We start from the raw sequence: 19,537 nt of genomic DNA, 5'->3' as shown, positions 1-19,537 counted from the left end.
TTTCCTTTTGTCGCTTCAACTTCACCATCCTTGTGATCTAAGGATATGGGGTTTTGGGGAGCCTATAGTTCTATCTGCTGAATCATCAGCAGCCATTGCCTGGCCTGGCCCTCCTTGGTCCTAGCTTGGGTGGAGAGGGGCTTGGGCGCTGATCTTATGTATATATGGCCAGTCTCTAGGGCATTGTCCTTCTCGATAGGGCTATGTCACGGTCCCTTGCCTCTGCCATTCATGAGTGGCCTTTAAACCTTTAACAAGATTAATCAAATATTTGAAATACTAACAGAATCAAGTGACTAAATTTGAGAATATCCCGTTTCTCAAATACGAATAAATCTAATTCCAATTATTTTTTCCTCTACACATAAAGAAAAAAGATCTTAATTCTGTTCATGGATCTCTAAGGAAAGTACACAAATTTACTACCAGTATCGATAAAGATAGGTCCCCTTTTAGCATTTGTTATTCATAGAGGTTCTTTGATGGCAATATAATGTAATGGAATGTTATAAAAAAAACTGTTGGCCTTCTTTTGGTGTCTCTACATCTGTCTTAGATGTAAAAAAACAAACAAACAAACACACTGTGTGATATACAAGTTTCGATTCAGTTGTCTTAGACCGGTGATGTTTGGATAATCCCGTCAACAATCTACAGCCCGAGATAAATTTTGAAGATTTAGTTTTAAGTCGGAGTGATATGGGTTTTAGTACATTGTACATTCAATTTCTCTCTCTCTCTCTCTCTCTCTCTCTCTCTCTCTCTCTCTCTCTCTCTCTCTCTCTCTCTCTCTCTCTCTCTCTGTAGTTACAGTATATACTTTTCCTTATCATTTTCCTTTAAAGTTATCGTATGTTTTTGCTTGCAATGCTTAGAAGTGAATTCTCTCTCTCTCTCTCTCTCTCTCTCTCTCTCTCTCTCTCTCCTCTCTCTCTCTCTCTCTCTAGTTTTGATATATATTTTTCTTTTCCCATTGCCTTTGAAATACCGATGTGCTGTAGTTTACCATGCTGAAAACAGAAAGGCAAGATTTACAACTTGCAGGAAGGTATGCTCTCCCCGCTCCTCTTCTTATTTCCCTTTTCCTCCTTAGAATTTCTTTCATGTCTTTTCTGGATGGATAACGAAAACTCGAAGGAGGAAATAGACAAAAGAAAAAACAATCTTGATCTCTAGTACTTTTATTTAGGACCTAAACTTTACACCGGAAAAAAAAAAAAACATCAAAGAGAAACTTAGAAGTGACCCAAAGAAGAGGTTAGATACGTCTCGGTCTTCCGTGAAGAACTTTTAACGGAGTACTGACCAAGACCTACAAAAGAGTAGGTCTGTTCACCTTTGACCTGAATATTGGCCCAGTCCGCGAATGACCCATCTTTTCTATTCGAGATGTTAAAGATTTAAATGTTAAAAGTGTCTGGTTTCAGTTCCAGTTCCATTATAATAGATGCTCATCAGAACGTCAGCCGAGCAAGCCCAATCCTCCACTGTAGTACCCAACCACACCAGTGGTCTCCCCAGTAAATAGCTGAAACTCACGGTCCCGGGCTGGGATCGATATGCTGCCATGCGAATGCTAGGCGAACACGTTAGTAACCCACTGTACTAGCCAGGAGGGCAAATAGAAGGTCGTTGGCATAATTGAAAGGTGCCTTAATAATGCTATATAACATCATCACAGTGCATTATTTTCACTTCGATATAGGAACAGACACTCTACTCTCCTTAAGGAAAACTTCATTGTATAAACCTTTATATCCGGTAATGCTCAGCAGTATTGCCAGACGTATAACTACTCTGTCACTCCTCATCCCTCGGGTAGCTGGCGAAAGAGCTTATAGCATCTTGCTTTTCTAACTAGGGTTGTAGCTTGGCAAATAATAATAATAATAATAATAATAATAATAATAATAATAATAATAACAGTCTGTTTAGAGGGGCCTGGATGGAGGGTACCCCCAGAGGTACGCTCGGAAATCACAATCTTCCACAAATGTGTGCACATTTATCTAGATATTTACCGTTGTTTTTTGACGGGTCGCGTACACTAGTTAGTGTAGAAGTGCTTGATAAAGAAATGTTTGTTGATATTTGGTTTCAATAAGGTGAGTGAAAATGACAAGCATTGTTTCTAATAAGGTAAACAGTTACTTGATTTTTAATTAAATCTTGATTATGATCTATCGTTTGATGGTAAGTTCAAGTACAATTTATTATTCGTTATTGGTCTCTCTAATTGTTTTGGCATTATTAGAAATGGTGGGGACTTCATGTTGTATATGATATTCTAAACGACCTACTTTTATTTCAATATTAGAATTATCTCGCTCCATCTATTTAAGTACCTCCGCCAGTGAAGGTGGGAGGAGGTTATGTTTTAGTCCCTGTTTGTCCGTTTGTCTGTTTATGTACAACTTCCTGGCTACAATTCTACTCATAGACTAGTGAAACATTCAGGGATTAATTGTTATGTTGAGACGTGGAAGCGATTCAATGTTGAAAGTCTTAGGTCAAAGGTCAAGGTTAAGGTCAACCGAATTATCCTTAACCCCAAGTTCGCATATGGCTGTCACACAGACTACAAATACTCTCACGGTCTAAATTGACTCTGGGAAAGGCAAGCTGGTTTCGAGGAATACGTTACCGTGGTGGAGGTCTGCATTCTCAGAGTGATTTTCTAAAAATGGAAATCATACTGAGTAGTGATTTATTACTAAGGACACAACAAAACGGTAAAATTATTCAGCTTCCTTTGGAGGAACAAAGGAAGACAGAGTAATAGGATAACTTAGACCTCTTCTTACTTTCAGGCGTAGTTGTTTGACCGCGGTTGTCTGAACATTCCGCCTGAAGCTAATGCTAAACTTTACTTACCATTTCCGGAGCAACTTATAAAGGTAACAATAAATTGAAGTTTATATGGGTTGGCAGGTAACACTAACAAACAACAACAATAACAACAAATATAGCTGTAGGATGAAGGCCTGAGACAAGTCGTGTTTAGGGTTTTGCCAGTTTTCATAGCCATACTGGTCAATGCGGTTTCGTGATGGTGGGAGATTTTTGTCTGATCGTTCACAGCAAACCAACCTAGTATGGGTGACCCTGGCAAGTACAGATTTGCTGATCGTGGCTTATCTCTATAGCATGCATCATCATCTTCTACGCCTATTGACGCAAAGGGCTTCGGTTAGATATCGCCAGTATAGCATACATACGCACACCAAATAATAATAGTATATATATATATATATATATATATATATATATATATATATATATATATATATATATATATATATATATATATATATATATATATATATATATATATATATATAAAGTTTTATTGCAACCACTGCTGCGCAATAGCTTCTCCACGCTACCACGATTTGGGCAACCTCGGTCCATTTATATTTTCCTACGCGGCCTATTTGTATTTCCAACATAAATCTAAAGCGGGGTTTACACGGTCGAACGGTTCGTCGAACCGGGTTGTCGGACCTGCTTGTCAAATGGTTCGAAGAGGTGGAGTCAGTCACAAATGCATAAGGTTTGTGGACAATGAAGCCCCGCCCACAAAATTCAGGCGAGAACAGACTTTCTTCGAACCGTTCACACGTTCGAACATCACTTCAAACACTCATCTGTCAAACCGCGTTCGACGAACCATTCGACCGTTTAAACCGGCCGTAAGACCCAAACTTTCCCAAAGTGGCTTCCCAAGAAAAGTCTAACGGGGAAACAACAGTTGAATTTTAGTTGTTTGTCTTTCCCACGGTGCAACAATTTCAATTTTCTCCTCTGCCGCTCGGAAGAACTTCATGAGTCAACGTGGCGAACCTCTTTGGAACTTGGATGAAGACGGAAAAAAATGTAATGGGCGGAGACTAAAACTTTGAATGAGAAAAACCAACTTCTTTTAAGTTAGAGGAAGGGGCTGAGAGAGAGAGAGAGAGAGAGAGAGAGAGAGAGAGAGAGAGAGAGAGAGAGAGAGAGAGAGAAAGGACGTGGCATAACGAGCTAGCCTTTTCTAACTTACGTATTTGCATAATATAGCGAAAAACTGAGTTATAATCACAATCACATGCATATATATATATATATATATATATATATATATATATATATATATATATATATATATATATATATATATATATATATATATAAATATATATATACATATATATATATATATATATATATATATATATATATATATATATATATATGATAAATTTTCTTTTGCACATTTAAACGTGTTTCTTCCATATTTCAAATAAGCCATATATATTAATACATTAAAGTCTGGATTCTCTTAACGACCTCGGGATCAGAGCCCAAGGCGGAACCGCCCAAAGACTATAATATCGGACCGGCGGAATTTGAACCCTCGTCCAGGATATCTGTATGCCAGTTAAGAGAATCCAGACTTTAATGTATTAATATATATGGCTTATTTGAAATATATATATATATATATATATATATATATATATATATATATATATATATATATATATATATATATATATATATATATATATATATGTATATGCATATATATATATATATATATATATATATATATATATATATATATATATATATATGTACATATATATGTGTGTATATATATATATATATATATACATATATATATATATATATATATATATATATATATATATATATATATATATATATATATATATATTATATATATATATATACACTGTATATATATATATATATATATATATATATATATATATATATATATATATATATATATATATATATATATATATATATATATATACTGTATATGTTCCATGGAATGTACTATTCTCTCTCTCTCTCTCTCTCTCTCTCTCTCTCTCTCTCTCTCTCTCTCTCCTCTCTCTCTCTCTCTCTCCTTAAATCGTGGTAGCACGCTCAGCTGACATTCTTATGAGGCCTTTTCGCCTCACGAACCAGACGAGGAGAGACAAATGAGTTCCTTCACTGAAATTTAATTCACCTAGTCATTGAATTAGGTAACTGCAGGTCAATTTATGTTGTTCCGTCAATAATTATATGCTAAAAAAAATGAATTGAATGACAATATAATAATCCTCCCTTCTGAGTAAAATTCTCTCTCTCTCTCTCTCTCTCTCTCTCTCTCTCTCTCTCTCTCTCTCTCTCTCTCTCTCTCTCTCTCTCAAACTAGACCCGACCGCAGAAACATATTTATGCTGATAAAAATAATCGCCAGATTTTCTTCATCGTTGAGGTTAAAATGTCTTCGTTATTATCTTCCTAATTAAGGCTTTTAGAAAATTCGAGTTGTTCATTATAACTTGTCTCGTGATTAACGATCTCGTGAACTTCTTTCCGAACTCCTGTCTTAAATTTGCTAAATTTTTTGCACCTTCTTGAATTTAAATTTTTCTCCCTTAAAGTGTATTTTATGCTTGTGTCGTGCTTTGGGTAAATAGAGGATGGGGAGGTCTTGATCTTAGGGCGGAGAGAAGGCGGGGGAGTGGGTATAGCGTCTGCTTGTCAATCAATTTAGTCTTTCCTTCTACTCCCTGAACCATTCAGGTGGAGATACCTTAACTTGGTCGAAGGTTTTGCGTATCGCCATGATCAACAAAGCTGTACTACTCAGGACCACCCATAATAGATTGGTTAGCTGTGAGTGATCCTACTAATATCTCCCACCATCACTAATCCACACTGGCCAACGTGGTGATGAAAACTGGCCAAACCCCATGGTCTTTCACTGTCTTAGGGTCGAGTTCTCTTGCTTTAGTGTTCAATCGGGCGCAACATTCTATCTTCTTTCTCTTTCTCTTGTTTTTTTAAAGATTTTATAGTTTGCATGTGAAATATATGTTCTTAAAATATTTTATTTTAATTGTTAATTACTTTCCCGTAGTTTCCTTATTTCCTTTCCACACTGGGCTATTTTCCCTGTTGGAGCCCTCGGGCTTATAGCATTCTGCTTTTCCAACTAGGGTTGTAGATTAGCAAGTAATAATAATAATAATAATAATAATAATAATAATGAATAAGGACATGTGTGATACCTTGTTCTGCAGCGGACTAGAAACGGTTTCATTTGCTGTTGCTGTATATCCCCTGAATGTTTACTGTTTCGCTAATTTATCATTCTTTTCTGGTTATCACTTATCGTTGAGTTCTTTCTTATGCTAAGTAGAAATTTGCGTTGTCAAGTCGATCACGATAAATTACAAGTTTGTCTCGATTGCCAGTTAGGAACTTCAAGTCTTTTCTGTTAAGTTTGTTGACGTAAGTCTCGTTTCATAATCTATATGTTATATGTATGTTTCATTTTATTTGTCTTACTATGTATACGCATTTTTTCTTACTTATTTTTATTTATTTTCCTACTTTGTTTGTTCGTTCTCCGTTTCTTTCCCGCACTGAGGTTCTATCCCATTTGGACTCTTGTGATTGTAGGCTTCTGTTTTCCATGTAGCATTGAAACTTGGATAATAATAATAATAATAATAATAATAATAATAATAATAATAATAATAATAATAATAATAATAATAATAATAATAATAATAATAATAATGTAAGATTATTGCTATAAAAAAACTTATCACATTCTTTTCGTAATGACCCTGTTCAGTGTGATGTTGCTAAAACATTAGTAATTTCTGATGTTCGATATATTATTTAGAATAACGACAATTGTTGCTCACTCTTTGATATTATTGCTATATATAATGTAGCTTGGTGCAGTGATAATAACCTCTTCTTGCTTGATTAATAGCTGTTAATGAGGTATTGATCAATTCTTTTTTATTTTGCTTGACATCAAATTAGTTTTAAGTAAACCGGTACCGATTTGTCAAAGTCAATTCAATTTTTTACTAAAAAATTTAAACAGTACCAAAGTAGGAAATGAGAGAGAGAGAGAGAGAGAGAGAGAGAGAGAGAGGAGAGAGAGAGAGAGAGAGAGAGAGAGAGATAGAGAGAGAGAGTGTGTAGCAAATTTAATTTCCAGACCTTAGGAGGATGCACGAGCTTTCTCATTGATCAAAAGTATCTAAGTGAATCCTACAGAGATACGGAAAGATAAGACGTGAAGAGGCCAGCTCTGAAAGAGTCATGGGTGATTCATTGAACTAACAAGTCTCCTTTTTAATAATATTAAAAAAGGGAGAGGGAGACTACACACTTAAGGAAAGCAAAATGAAAAATAATTTCAAGTCTCAAATATATAGCATTTCATATATTTATGATTTTTATATACAGATGGAACTATCCTCTTTTCTACGTATTTAAATCGAGGGATCTTTTGAAAAGTATGAGGACCGGATGCCTCTTAGCTATTTCTGGTAATTCATTGAAAGCTACATTTTAGTGGACTGAGAATAATTTTCTTAAAAGGTATATGGTATTAACAACAGAATCTCCAGTACTTTGACATAAAAAATGAAAGTAAGTATTTTATTTTTTTATATGACGTTTCTCTCGTATGGTAACAAAAAATCCTTTTATGTTTGTATCTTCTCATTTTTGCGCAAGATTCTAAGCAATACCATTTTTTTAATTCTTTATTTCATAAAAAATTTTCAGGATGAAAAGCAATGTTAGATACGATCGTGTAAAAGGTTCTACACTAAAAAAAAGTTATATAGTTTTTTGTTCAATAATTTTTATCACTTTCAAAATAACATCACCCCACCTGTTCTCTTTGATTGACCAACTTTTGAATATGGCATCATAAATAGGCAAATATAGACTGGGGTTCGAGTCCCGCTCGAACTCGTTAGTTTCTTTGGTCGCTGCAACCTCACCATCTTGTGAGCTAAGGGATGGGGGATTCTGGGGAGCCTATAGTTCTATCTGCTGAGTCATCAGCAGCCATTGCCTGGCCCTCCTTTGTCCTAGCTTGGGTGGAGAGGAGCTTGGGCGCTGATCATACGTATACATGGTCAGTCACTAGGGCATTGTCCTACTCGATAGGGCAATGTCACTGTCCCTTGCCTCTGCCATTCATGAGCGGCCTTTAAACCTTTAAACTTGTTTTAACCAACACCTGAGGCACCACAACAGAAGTCACATGCCTGGCTATTTTATTTAAAATATAAACAAAATGTTTTCTTTGAAGGGAATACTTTTCAGGTGTAGACGTAGTGTATTTCAATAATTTTTATCATTTAAAGGAAATTAGGCCATTTATGATGATTCATTAATTATATAAATATCTCTGATATCATGACCTCAAAGGTCGTTGACATTGATGGCAGATTCATTCAGAGTTTTAGTATCTCTGGTTCGGTTCATAGAGATGAAGATGTCTCTACCTGCAAGTCTCATGATTTGCGCTGAAGCTTTTATATTTTTAAGGAAGCATAAAAACAATCATGTAAGCAATTTCTTCCTTTCGGAAAGGCATGGCAATATTTAAAAATCTAAGATGAACAGGTCACATACCTTTCTAAGCAACAAATATTGTTAGACATTGAAATTAAACTAGGAAAAAAATGATCTAGAATTTAATATTTCCATCTTACTTTGAAATTCTTGGTATTTACAAATGTATTTTTATAGTTTATATTTGAAATATCTGTTTTGATGTTGTTACTGTTTTTCTTAAATATTGTATTTCAATTGTTCATTCTGTCTCATATCGTTTATTTATTTTCTTATTTCCTTTCCTCACTGGGCTATTTTTCCCTGTTGGAGCCCTTGGGCTTATATCATCTTGCTTTTCCAACTAGGGTTGTAACTCAGCTAATAATAATAATAATAATAATAATAATAATAATAAATACTTTGGACACTCCTCTGTATTGAATATTTATGGTTATTCCATTTTTCTTTTCATAATTACTCGCCTGGCCAACAGATGTCACTGAACGACTATTAGAAGTGACACTACCCTCCTGTAAACTCCTTGAGTTTCATCAGCCAATCAAGGAACACGTTTTCTCCTCTTGCTTCAAGAGAAACACTAGGACGGCTGTAATTGGTCGAAAGCTCTTGAAGACCTCTCATCGTGTATTGGAACTGAAGACCGGTTATATGACTCCTGTAAATTGCATGGACATTCGTGGATTTTTAAGGTAAGGTAAATTATATCACAAATGGTGTAATTTTAGTGATACTCTTAGGTGGAGTTAATGGGAATTTTATATGAATTTTAGGTTAAGGTACCTTAATTTTCGGTGTACATTTGATAGCCAGTGTGGTGTTCAGTCATATTTTGCGTGCTAGTGATACTTATCCTTTTCGGGAATTAAGTTATTACCCTTTTCATGTTTAAAGCTGCTTGTTATATAAATGCACCCCTTAATTGGCAGACATTTAGGAAAGGGTGTCTTGATATTTTATTTGGATAATTTGACTAACTTGAGGTTTGGGGAAAGGAGTATTGGTACGCTTCCCTTTCATAATTATGGTAAATCTTGATTCTTGCCTCATAAGCTCATGCAGTTTGAGCTGAGCTTATGTATTTAGAATTGGTGAGAAAACCTGAAAAAAGTAGTTGCTTTCGGTTTTCCTTAAAGAAACAAAACAAAAACCTGACCCACAATTCCGCATTTAGAAGCAACATTTTCATCTAGGATATTTTAATTTTAATAGTGAGGCTTTTATTACCTACAAAGTCTCGATACTGTATTGAGGGAAGCAGTGAAGTTTTATCGGCAATATAGTTTTAGAAATTTCTGTAAACCAAGCAGGCAGTCCAGATTATTCTTAACTTTGATAAATTTAACTCTATTCTGATTTTACCCCTTCCATAATGTCTAGGAAGTTTTCAAAAGGATTTGGAACCCAAATTAACGGGTTTATATAACTCGATACGTTGTCTGATATTTAAGTGCATGCAAGTTTGTTTACAAGTATTAACATATGTTCATATCTATGAGTAGGCAGTTCAGATGAAGACTTGAGGTTTAGCAGTGCATATTCTCTGATTTATGTATCGAACGGTACGTTATAGGTATAATGAGCTTAGTTACGAAGTAGCTTCTAGGTTTCGGTAATATTTCTATAGTTCCACCCAGTCATAACCCGTGGCCAGTACTAAGGAGTTTATTTTTCTTTTTCGCAAGTCTTAGCAAAAGCCATAAACCGTGTGCTCTTGGCTCTCGCAAAAGGTAATACAAAGCTCCTATGTACTGGCAAGCGGTAATGGCACTGGGTGGGATTCTATCGAAATATTACCCAGGTTTACTCGCAGCTTAGATATTCAGGCTAGAAACTTGCAAACTATGGAATCTAATTTTTTTTCTTTTGGGTAATGAAGTCAGAAATGTGAAAGTATAACTGGATATGTAATACGGTGTTTAGTTTTCGTTAACTTTTAGGGCTAGATTAACATTTGATATTGTACAGCATAAGTGATCACATAAGAACCTTGTTTATGGATATTTCTGCCTTCGATTAAGCCTAAAATTTGAGATAGGGTTGGGTAAGGTAGATCTACACTATAAAAATTCCAAAACAATTTAGTTAAGCTTCTAAATATGTTGTTGGGGTGCGGTCGATTGGTGATTTTTATTTGAAATTGGTTTCCAGGGAAATTTATGAAAGTAGCTAATACTTATCTTTGTTAACGTTTGTGGAATATCTGCGAAAATATTAATTCACATCTAGTGTATAGTGCGAAAGAACCTATACACTTTACGCTAATTAGCTTTTACCGGTAACCATGAAAATTCACATGGGATTATTAACTTTGAAGTGAGCAAAGGAATTGCGTTAAACAGAAAGAATATCCACAAATCATCAGGGGCATGTTAGCGCTGCACTAAATTTACCTGACATTAATGAGCGACTTAGTGTGCAAATATGTAGTTTGCTTGTTTTTAAGGACTTTTAAGACTGTTGTATCCCGGATGAATAAAGTGATAATTGAAATTGCGAAAATTTGCAGTAAATCTTCCGTAACTGCTTCTGCGTTTTGTTTTCTAGAAAGGAAGTTTGGTGTCGTGGTATAACTGCAAATTTCAATTTGAGTAAATCGAAGTATATTTTGAGGAATGTAAATATTAAATAAGGCAGCATAATTTTGACATGCTTGAAATTGCTAAAGCCGAAAGTGCATTACTTAAAATAGTTAAACTTAATCAAGAGGTTAACTTGTGCTATTAAGCAGTTTATGCTTGCTAATGAAGATTTAGTACCTATTGATTTTCGTTAATATTCATACGTCTTGGAAGCAGACCACTAATTTTGAAGACAGAGTATCTTTAGTCCAAGATAAGATTTAGTTATTTTGAATATACTAAACTTTGCCTGTCGTAGAAAATTTCTTAATCATGTCTGCCATACCTGCCAAGTAATGCAAAACTTGCAATTTTAACTTTATTTTGATAGCTCGCCTCGCATAAGGGATGAGGAAATTTTAGTGCTTATTTTGAAAACTTTCACGGAGGAACTTTTTTAATATTCAGATTTTGGAGATATTTAATCCTAATATGCAGTGAGTTTGAACAACAATCTTCGTAGCTCGGCACTTGAATTCTACCAAAAGGTTTTATAAAAGGTCCATGAAAAGCTATGATTATATGTAAAAATATAATAAAATGGACCTTAATCGAAATTATTCGCAAGACAAAATACTTGCTCAAGTAATCATTGAGGTACTTTAATGATATAATGAAAATTGGAAATTTTGGTCTCTGGTGCTATGGTTAAATTTCCTGAGCGTTTGAACAGAGTATCTCTTTATTTTCTAAAGTGCTTTTTTTCGGTCAGTTAACCACTAGGCTTGACTATTCTTTGAAACTTTACTAGAATTGTTTACACCATTTAATTGAAAATGATATTAATGGTTAAGTATTAATTATCTTAGCCAATAAAATCACAAGCTTAATGACAGGTGTTATTTGGAATAACCTAATTTAATTTCTTTAAGATTTTCCATTTTTTTCTTACCGCCTGATTAATTGCAAATCTACATATTAGAAGTAAGCAGTTCTGGGGTAGATTGCCTGGGCAGAGTTCTGGGGTAGATTGCCTGGGCAGAGTTCTGGGGTAGATTGCCTGGGCAGAGTTGCCTGGGCAGAGTTCTGGGGTAGAGTTGCCTGGGCAGAGTTCTGGGGTAGAGTTGCCTGGGCAGGGCAGAGTTCTGGGGTAGAGTTGCCTGGGCAGGGCAGAGTTCTGGGGTAGAGTTGCCTGGGCAGGGCAGAGTTCTGGGGTAGAGTTGCCTGGGCAGGGCAGAGTTCTGGGGTAGAGTTGCCTGGGCAGGGCAGAGTTCTGGGGTAGAGTTGCCTGGGCAGGGCAGAGTTCTGGGGTAGAGTTGCCTGGGCAGGGCAGAGTTCTGGGGTAGAGTTGCCTGGGCAGGGCAGAGTTCTGGGGTAGAGTTGCCTGGGCAGGGCAGAGTTCTGGGGTAGAGTTGCCTGGGCAGGGCAGAGTTCTGGGGTAGAGTTGCCTGGGCAGGGCAGAGTTCTGGGGTAGAGTTGCCTGGGCAGGGCAGAGTTCTGGGGTAGAGTTGCCTGGGCAGGGCAGAGTTCTGGGGTAGAGTTGCCTGGGCAGGGCAGAGTTCTGGGGTAGAGTTGCCTGGGCAGGGCAGAGTTCTGGGGTAGAGTTGCCTGGGCAGGGCAGAGTTCTGGGGTAGAGTTGCCTGGGCAGGGCAGAGTTCTGGGGTAGAGTTGCCTGGGCAGGGCAGAGTTCTGGGGTAGAGTTGCCTGGGCAGGGCAGAGTTCTGGGGTAGAGTTGCCTGGGCAGGGCAGAGTTCTGGGGTAGAGTTGCCTGGGCTGGGCAGAGTTCCGTGGGGGTATTGCCTTTAAATAATTGCAGTAACAAAATGGTTAAACTAGGTTCCTAATGGGTATGCATGGTTAGAAACTGCGTAACTAGGAGACTGAACGTGACCCATAGAATAGGTAACGAATGCAGGCCTAGAATTGTCGCGAACTTCGGGTTTTAACAGTCGTAGCTTGACTATATGAAATTTAGGGCAACATGGAAAATAATTCCATTGTTGGTTTGAACCCTATATTGTCAAATTCTTTCAGTATAAGATTAAGTTATTACTCTTAATTGCTTATAACTGTTTTTTTTTTATTGAATAGTAATACCCTTCCTCATTAATCGTAAGTGCTTTTTATTAATCTGCTTTTATTTGACCTAAAGCTTCACAAAATAACTTTTTTATTAGTCTTAAAATTTGACGAGCAATTTTCTTATACTAGGAAAGCTATCGGCAATATCATAGGCAAGCCAGCTTCAACGCCAGACCATATGATCAGAATTTCTTTAGATTCGTTAATCATATATATTGTAGGCACTTCTGAAACGTAGCAATTCCAGTTATCACTAGTAAAAGGAAGACTGATAGAACTGTTGTTAATTCAATGTTCCGATTTCTGTTTTATGAATTCTCTACTAAGCTCTTTCCATTTGCATATTTTACTTATTAAAAGGTAAAAGGTAAAAATGTCTCGTTTCTGTTAGTTTCATTACAATTGTCGCTCGCAAGAACGTCAGCCGGGCAAGCCCAACAACCCCCAATGGTGGTGCCCAACCACATTAGTGGCATACTCGGTAAACTTACGGTCCCGGGCTGGGTTCGAGCTGCTGCCATGCGAAAGGTAGACTTAACTAAAAAAGTTACCACTGTATTAGCCACGAGGCTAGTAGGAAGCTACTAGCAAAATTTTAATTTGAGGATTGCTTCAGATACAGTATAATTTTCGTTAAAAAATTGGACACTTCTAACTTTTGCTTTCATGTTAGTTCTGTATGAAAGTCTTCATATTAGTTCTGTTTGAGTCTTGTCACTTAAAGTCCCGCCAATCTAAAATAGGGTTTAGGTGGAGTCAAGCCATGGATCTCCCTTGCTGCGATGTTATGTTCCAATGCCTACGCTACTTGACTGGTGCGTCACTAAGGCGCCAAATCTGTATGTGCGTGTATTCAGGCATGGAATATCTGAACACCGCATATATTTGTAAAACACATGAAGTGATATACCGTCATTGTTTACAGCATTGATATATATTTTATTTCTCTCTCTCTCTCTCTCTCTCTCTCTCTCTCTCTCTCTCTCTCTCTCTCTCTCTCTCTCTCTCTCTCTCTCTCTCTCTCGCTGATCGATTCTTTGAAATGTTATAAAAAATTCCTCGGTACTGCTCCTTCTGCAGAAAATACTGGCTTACGTTGAAGGCAATTTTTCTGGCTTGACTGTAGATAAGAATAAGTTGGCCGAACTGTCAGTCTGTCAAGTGATCAGTACATTCAGTACAGTTTATAATACTGGCGGTCGGGTGCAAGGAAAGGAAACAGTTGTCGGCCATTTCTCCACCGAGCCTTGTGGCTTGTTAGATCTTATATTTCAAACTGGCTTAGTCTCCTATCAAAATTATACATTCAATCATTACACATGACTCTTACATACACAACGTTAAACCCGTTCTCCACGGGTAATCGGAACACAAACTGGAAAATATGTATGCTTTTACTTTGATGGCTGCTTTTCCGGTCCCATACAGCAGGGGAACCCCATTCTCTACAGGACCTCCACCGTCGTTTTACCTTGTTCTTTCAGAGTATTTGAAGTCTCGTATCGCGTATTGTTAATTTACTGTTCAATCGTCACTGTCCAGACTCACGAAATAGGGAAGTTTTCAGTTTCCTCTTGAAAGCCTTAATGTCTTCAATCATTCGAATGTTTCGTGGGAGCTTATTATATAGTCTCGGGGCCGCATATTTAAAGGCTCTGGAGCCTAAAGTGGACATAAATCTAGGTTCCAACAGTTTGAAGACATATGTAACTATTCTCGTGTCGACACGATTTGTCTGCGCAATATGTAGCCATTCTCTTAGGTATTTTGGACGCCCGGTTCTGAGAGCTTGTTGGGTTATTGTACAAATTTTAAATTCTCTCTTTAATCGGTAGCCCGTGTAAATCGATTAGTATAGGGGTGATCCTTTCTCTGGATGGGACAACTTTTATCAGTCTTGCTCCTGTTTATCATGTTTTGTAATTTCTTAAGTTGAACTTTATGTAAATTGTTGTAGTAGTCAATCCTGGTAATAAGTTTATCACAAGTTTCTTTACAGAATTTTCGTCCAGGTACTTTTTTATAAACTCAATATTCTAGATGATAACCAGCATTTTTTATTACATTATTTATTTGGGCAGACAGTATTTATTTGGGAAGACAGGTTACAGTCAAAATACACCTAGATATCGAACTTTACTAGATGTCGGCACAGTGTCATTATGTTCATTTGAATATCACACAAGTTTCTCACGCTGTTTCTCTTGCCCACCACCAGTTTCTCTTGCCCACCACCATGAATTCAGTTTTTTTTCTCGTTTAATGTTAGTTTCAATGCCACTTTTTTTCTTTTTTTCTTTTAGTTTTTCCTGCAATAAGTTTACTTATCCTTCAGTATGCTAGATTATTTTTATTGTAGTTGCGTCTTCTCTATCTGTAAGGTCTTGTGACCTAAATCATGTGACGCACAGATTTTGGGTGGTCGGAGTAAATAATTTAATAAATACTACTACAGTTATAGCTGTAATGAAAGTGTTAGCCAATACGAGCCTCTAGTTTTGTTGAGCGTTTCTGAAAGATTACATTTATGCGCTGAACAAAATTTTATTTACGGAGCATTTTCTTTATTATGGAGAAAGTGGTGTTTCTGAAAGATTGAATTGATGCTCTGAACAAAATTTTATTCATGGAAAATTTTCTTAATGTTCATTATGGAGAACGTGGTGTTTCTGAAATCAAATTTATGCCCTGAACAAAATTTTATCTACGGAATATTTTCTTTATTCATTATGGAGAAAGTGGTGCGTTATGTTAGCTAGTACTTTGCTAGTTGTAATTAACCTCAATTGCCAGATTTTGTAACTGGAATTTTTTTTTTTTTATAGAAATTTACTTTTAGAAAATTTGAATATCAATCTACTTTATTTGTTTCAATTATTAAAAGTTTGTATAAGTGAAGTTGTTTTGAGGTGACTTATAAGTTATTTCTTTTTTTGCAGGAAATTCGGACTTCTGCGACAAGTGTGCTGCTCCAAACTGATGAAATCTGCGTAGCTACACCTGGAGGACCTTAAACATAAGAAGCCTGTGAAATTCGTGCAACATTTGAAGGAAGGAAAGCTCGTAAAATTCCTACAATACAGCGGAAATTATGGAAGTCAGTGGAACTGTTGTAACCAGTACTTTTTTCAATTTTTAAAACTGGTTGATAGTGAAAGCCATCTTAATTTGCCAGTAAACGGTACTTAAGTATTGGAATTCTGAAATGTGTTCCTTAGCAAATAAAAAAAAAATTGAAGATAAGTTTGTTTTCATTGATTCATTAAGTTTTCATTGATTCATTAACACATTCATATTGTATTTACTAAGGAAATTTTCACTAATGGTGATAACTAATATTTAATGATCTAGAGAAGTTGGAATAATTTCAAGTTGGCATAATTTTAGAAGTGAAATCTATAAAATTCAGCTTTAATTTCAATATAATGATTTATCAAATTCACTTAGTTGATTACAAATGAGTTTTATGGTCTGAAAATATTACTAAAATTATAAAACATTTTGAGTTTATAACTTGATCTATTAAGTTAACACTGTTGAAACCAGTTAAATTCTATAACGTTCATGCAGTATTAAAGCAAAGCTATCTTGAAGATAAATACCCTGTCTGGTAACAGCGATTTCAGCTAAGTCGTAGTAGAAAAATAAATAATTTGGCTACTATAGATTGAAGACAATTTAAATGTTAACGTGAATACTGACATTGTTTATATGTTGAAGTAAGGTAGATTTTTAACTAAATAGGGTTGTTCATTAACTGGTATATTGCATTTAGTAAAGTTGAACAGGTAGTTTGATTTAGTATTTTACATAACTAGAAGCTAGCGGTAACCAATTTATATAAAAAATTCCATAGGCTTAAATTTTAGAAACCCTAGTAGTTTGCCATTCAAGACTTATTCAATAGCTTCCAAAATTTTCATTTAAGTTTATGGGGAAAAACTATTTTTGGACTTACCATGATTCGAAGCCTTTAACGTACTCTCCAAACAGTTTTGCTCCCTTTAAAGATAGGAGAAATGCTGTCTATATAATTTTTTAGAATTGGTACTCCTTAAGACTATAGTTATCATGAGATTGGTAATTGGCAGGTGATGATTCCAGACAATTGGCCGATGGTGGTGGTTCAGATTTACTAGAAATCTATTTATGATTGGGTTTATATAAATTTATCGAAGGTGATAAAAATACATTTTGTTTTTTTTGCATTAATGGGAAAATTCATTTTCCAGTAAATTAAAGTATTTTAGTAATCAGATGTACGTGGCTTTTAATTTTTAATTTAACTTGAAGTACCTTAGTTAAATTATCGTTAAATATTTTCATTAGGTTATGAGTTGATTCGTCTTTTATTGACTAGATATCAGCATAATTAAATAGCTTCCTGATTATAACTTTAACCCTGGGGGATTTTAAGTTGTATTTTTTGTTATCTCTGCCACGGAATTCTAGAACATAGGTGAATATTTCTATAATAGTGGTTTTAAAGACAATACTTGCCTGAGAGGATATACTTGAAAATTTAACAAGGACTTGACACTGACACTGGTCTTTACATGTAGCCTGACCAAGGAACTGTTAGTCAGATATTTGTGTGAAAGTCAATACTGAAATAACTGTCAAACATAGCTAAGCTGATAGTTAATCGTGGAGTAATTATATATTTTAATAGTAATTATCAACTAATAAAATTAAACATTTCAAGTACCTTCAGTGTAATAAATTAGAGGGATTAAAGTAGTCTTGACTAGTCTTAAGTGATTAATTTTAATACCCTGCTGAAATATTTCATTCCTTGATTATCATTTAGAACACTAGCTAAAAGATTCTTAGCCTATTTAAGAAATGAATGTACGCTGCTACCATTACGCCAAAAATGGCTAAAACACTTATAAATGCTGAGTTAGTTCTATTTCTAAGGTTTTTGATATTGATGATATGGGTTAATATCCAGGGGGCAGATTATTCCATCCTGTCTTTTTAACAGCACATATTAATAATTTCGAATTTTTCATGCATATAAACGTTAGACATGGCAAGCAACTAAGGTCACATGGCAGACCATTGAAACCCAGTTTTTGAAAATACATTATATTCAATATACAAATATTCTCCGTAGGTTTGGATCAGACAGTACAGCAGAGGCTTCTTCGGCTTGCAGCTGCATTGGCCTCGTGACCACAACTCTGGGCTACATAGCTTAAATTATTAAATACAAACTACATTATAGTGCATACTTCCTGTGGAGAAAAGGGAAGACACGGGAGAGAACTATGTGCAAAATGCACGCGTTTATGGAAGACCAGACACTTGGATGAATGTGTAAAAGACAAATGAGACAAACGTTGAGCAGACATGCGCCAAAAAGGAGTTAACAGATTGTGTTAAATGTGATATAGAAAGGTCAATTGGAGATATTTCAAATTGCAGATAAGAGGAGAATTATAAAACACGTGAATGTAGAGAAAACCTAATAGAGAATGAAATATAACAGCGCAAGGAAGTAAGTCTAGGGAAGAAAAAAATGCCGTTGAAGACGCAACAGAATCTAAAGGTCCAAGAACGTGAGAATAGTACCTGCTCGAGGAGAATGCCACAGACCGAGAAGAGCGAGAATACCACAGCCCTAGAAGAGAGCCACAGCCCGAGAAGAGCGAGAATACTGGAGGCCCAATAAGTTAGAAAAAAACACTAGCCCAAGAAAGAGAAGATAAAGTACGCTCGAGGAGAGCGAATATGCATGGTCAAGGAGAGAGAAGAAATGCTCAAGAAAAAAAAAATGCTAAAGAGAGAATAACAAATGCTAATGATGAAAGATTACCACAGGACTGAAAGGATATATAATACCACAAGACTGATAAATGATTTTAAGATACCACAGTCTCGAGAAAAGAGATGATTACAGTCCCGGATAGAGAGAGAACCCCAAAGCTAGATTAAGGAGTGAAGACCGCAGGGCCAAGTAGAGGGAGACTACCCTGTAAAATCTGCGTGATAGTGAGAATACCACAGGCCTAAGGAGAGAGAATACCACAGGCTCGATATGAGTGAGATTGCTACAGGCTTGAGATGAGCTAGTACTACAGGCCCCTAGAAGAGGGAGCATACTACAGGCCCTAGAAGAGGGAGCATACTACAGGCCCTAGAAGAGGGAGCATACTACAGGCCCTAGAAGAGTAAGCATACTACAGGCCCTAGAAGAGTAAGCATACTACAGGCCCTAGAAGAGTAAGCATACTACAGGCCCTAAAAGAGGGATCATACTTAGGCCCTAGAAGAGGGATCATACTACAGGCCCCTAGAAGACGGAGCATACTACAGGCCTTAGAAGAGGGATCATACTACAGGCCCTAGAAGAGGGATCATACTACAGGCCCTAGAAGAGTAAGCATACTACAGGCCCTAGAAGAGTAAGCATACTACAGGCCCTAGAAGAGTAAGCATACTACAGGCCCTAGAAGAGTAAGCATACTACAGGCCCTAGAAGAGTA

At 36.1% G+C, this 19,537-nt stretch overlaps 2 long non-coding RNA genes across 10 annotated transcripts in view; one reads left to right on the top strand and one right to left on the bottom strand.

Annotated features, from left to right (window-relative positions):
* Positions 1-18,310, top strand: part of LOC137648861 (uncharacterized) — a 92,526-nt gene extending 74,216 nt beyond the window's left edge. Inside the window, exons 2-4 of one of the 2 annotated variants that reach the window (XR_011045726.1) lie at positions 8,879-9,095; positions 15,986-16,143; positions 18,166-18,310. This is a non-coding gene — a long non-coding RNA (uncharacterized lncRNA). Of the gene's footprint in view, positions 1-8,878; positions 9,096-15,985; positions 16,169-18,165 lie in introns of those variants that run through there. The other variant, XR_011045725.1, reaches the window with a different exon arrangement.
* Positions 1-19,537, bottom strand: part of LOC137648862 (uncharacterized) — a 92,638-nt gene that overhangs the window by 63,425 nt on the left and 9,676 nt on the right. The window lies entirely within an intron of this gene.

This window comes from Palaemon carinicauda, chromosome 10 (genome assembly GCF_036898095.1).
Source record: "Palaemon carinicauda isolate YSFRI2023 chromosome 10, ASM3689809v2, whole genome shotgun sequence".
NCBI lineage: Eukaryota > Metazoa > Arthropoda > Malacostraca > Decapoda > Palaemonidae > Palaemon > Palaemon carinicauda.
This window is presented reverse-complemented; position numbering and strand designations above follow the sequence as displayed.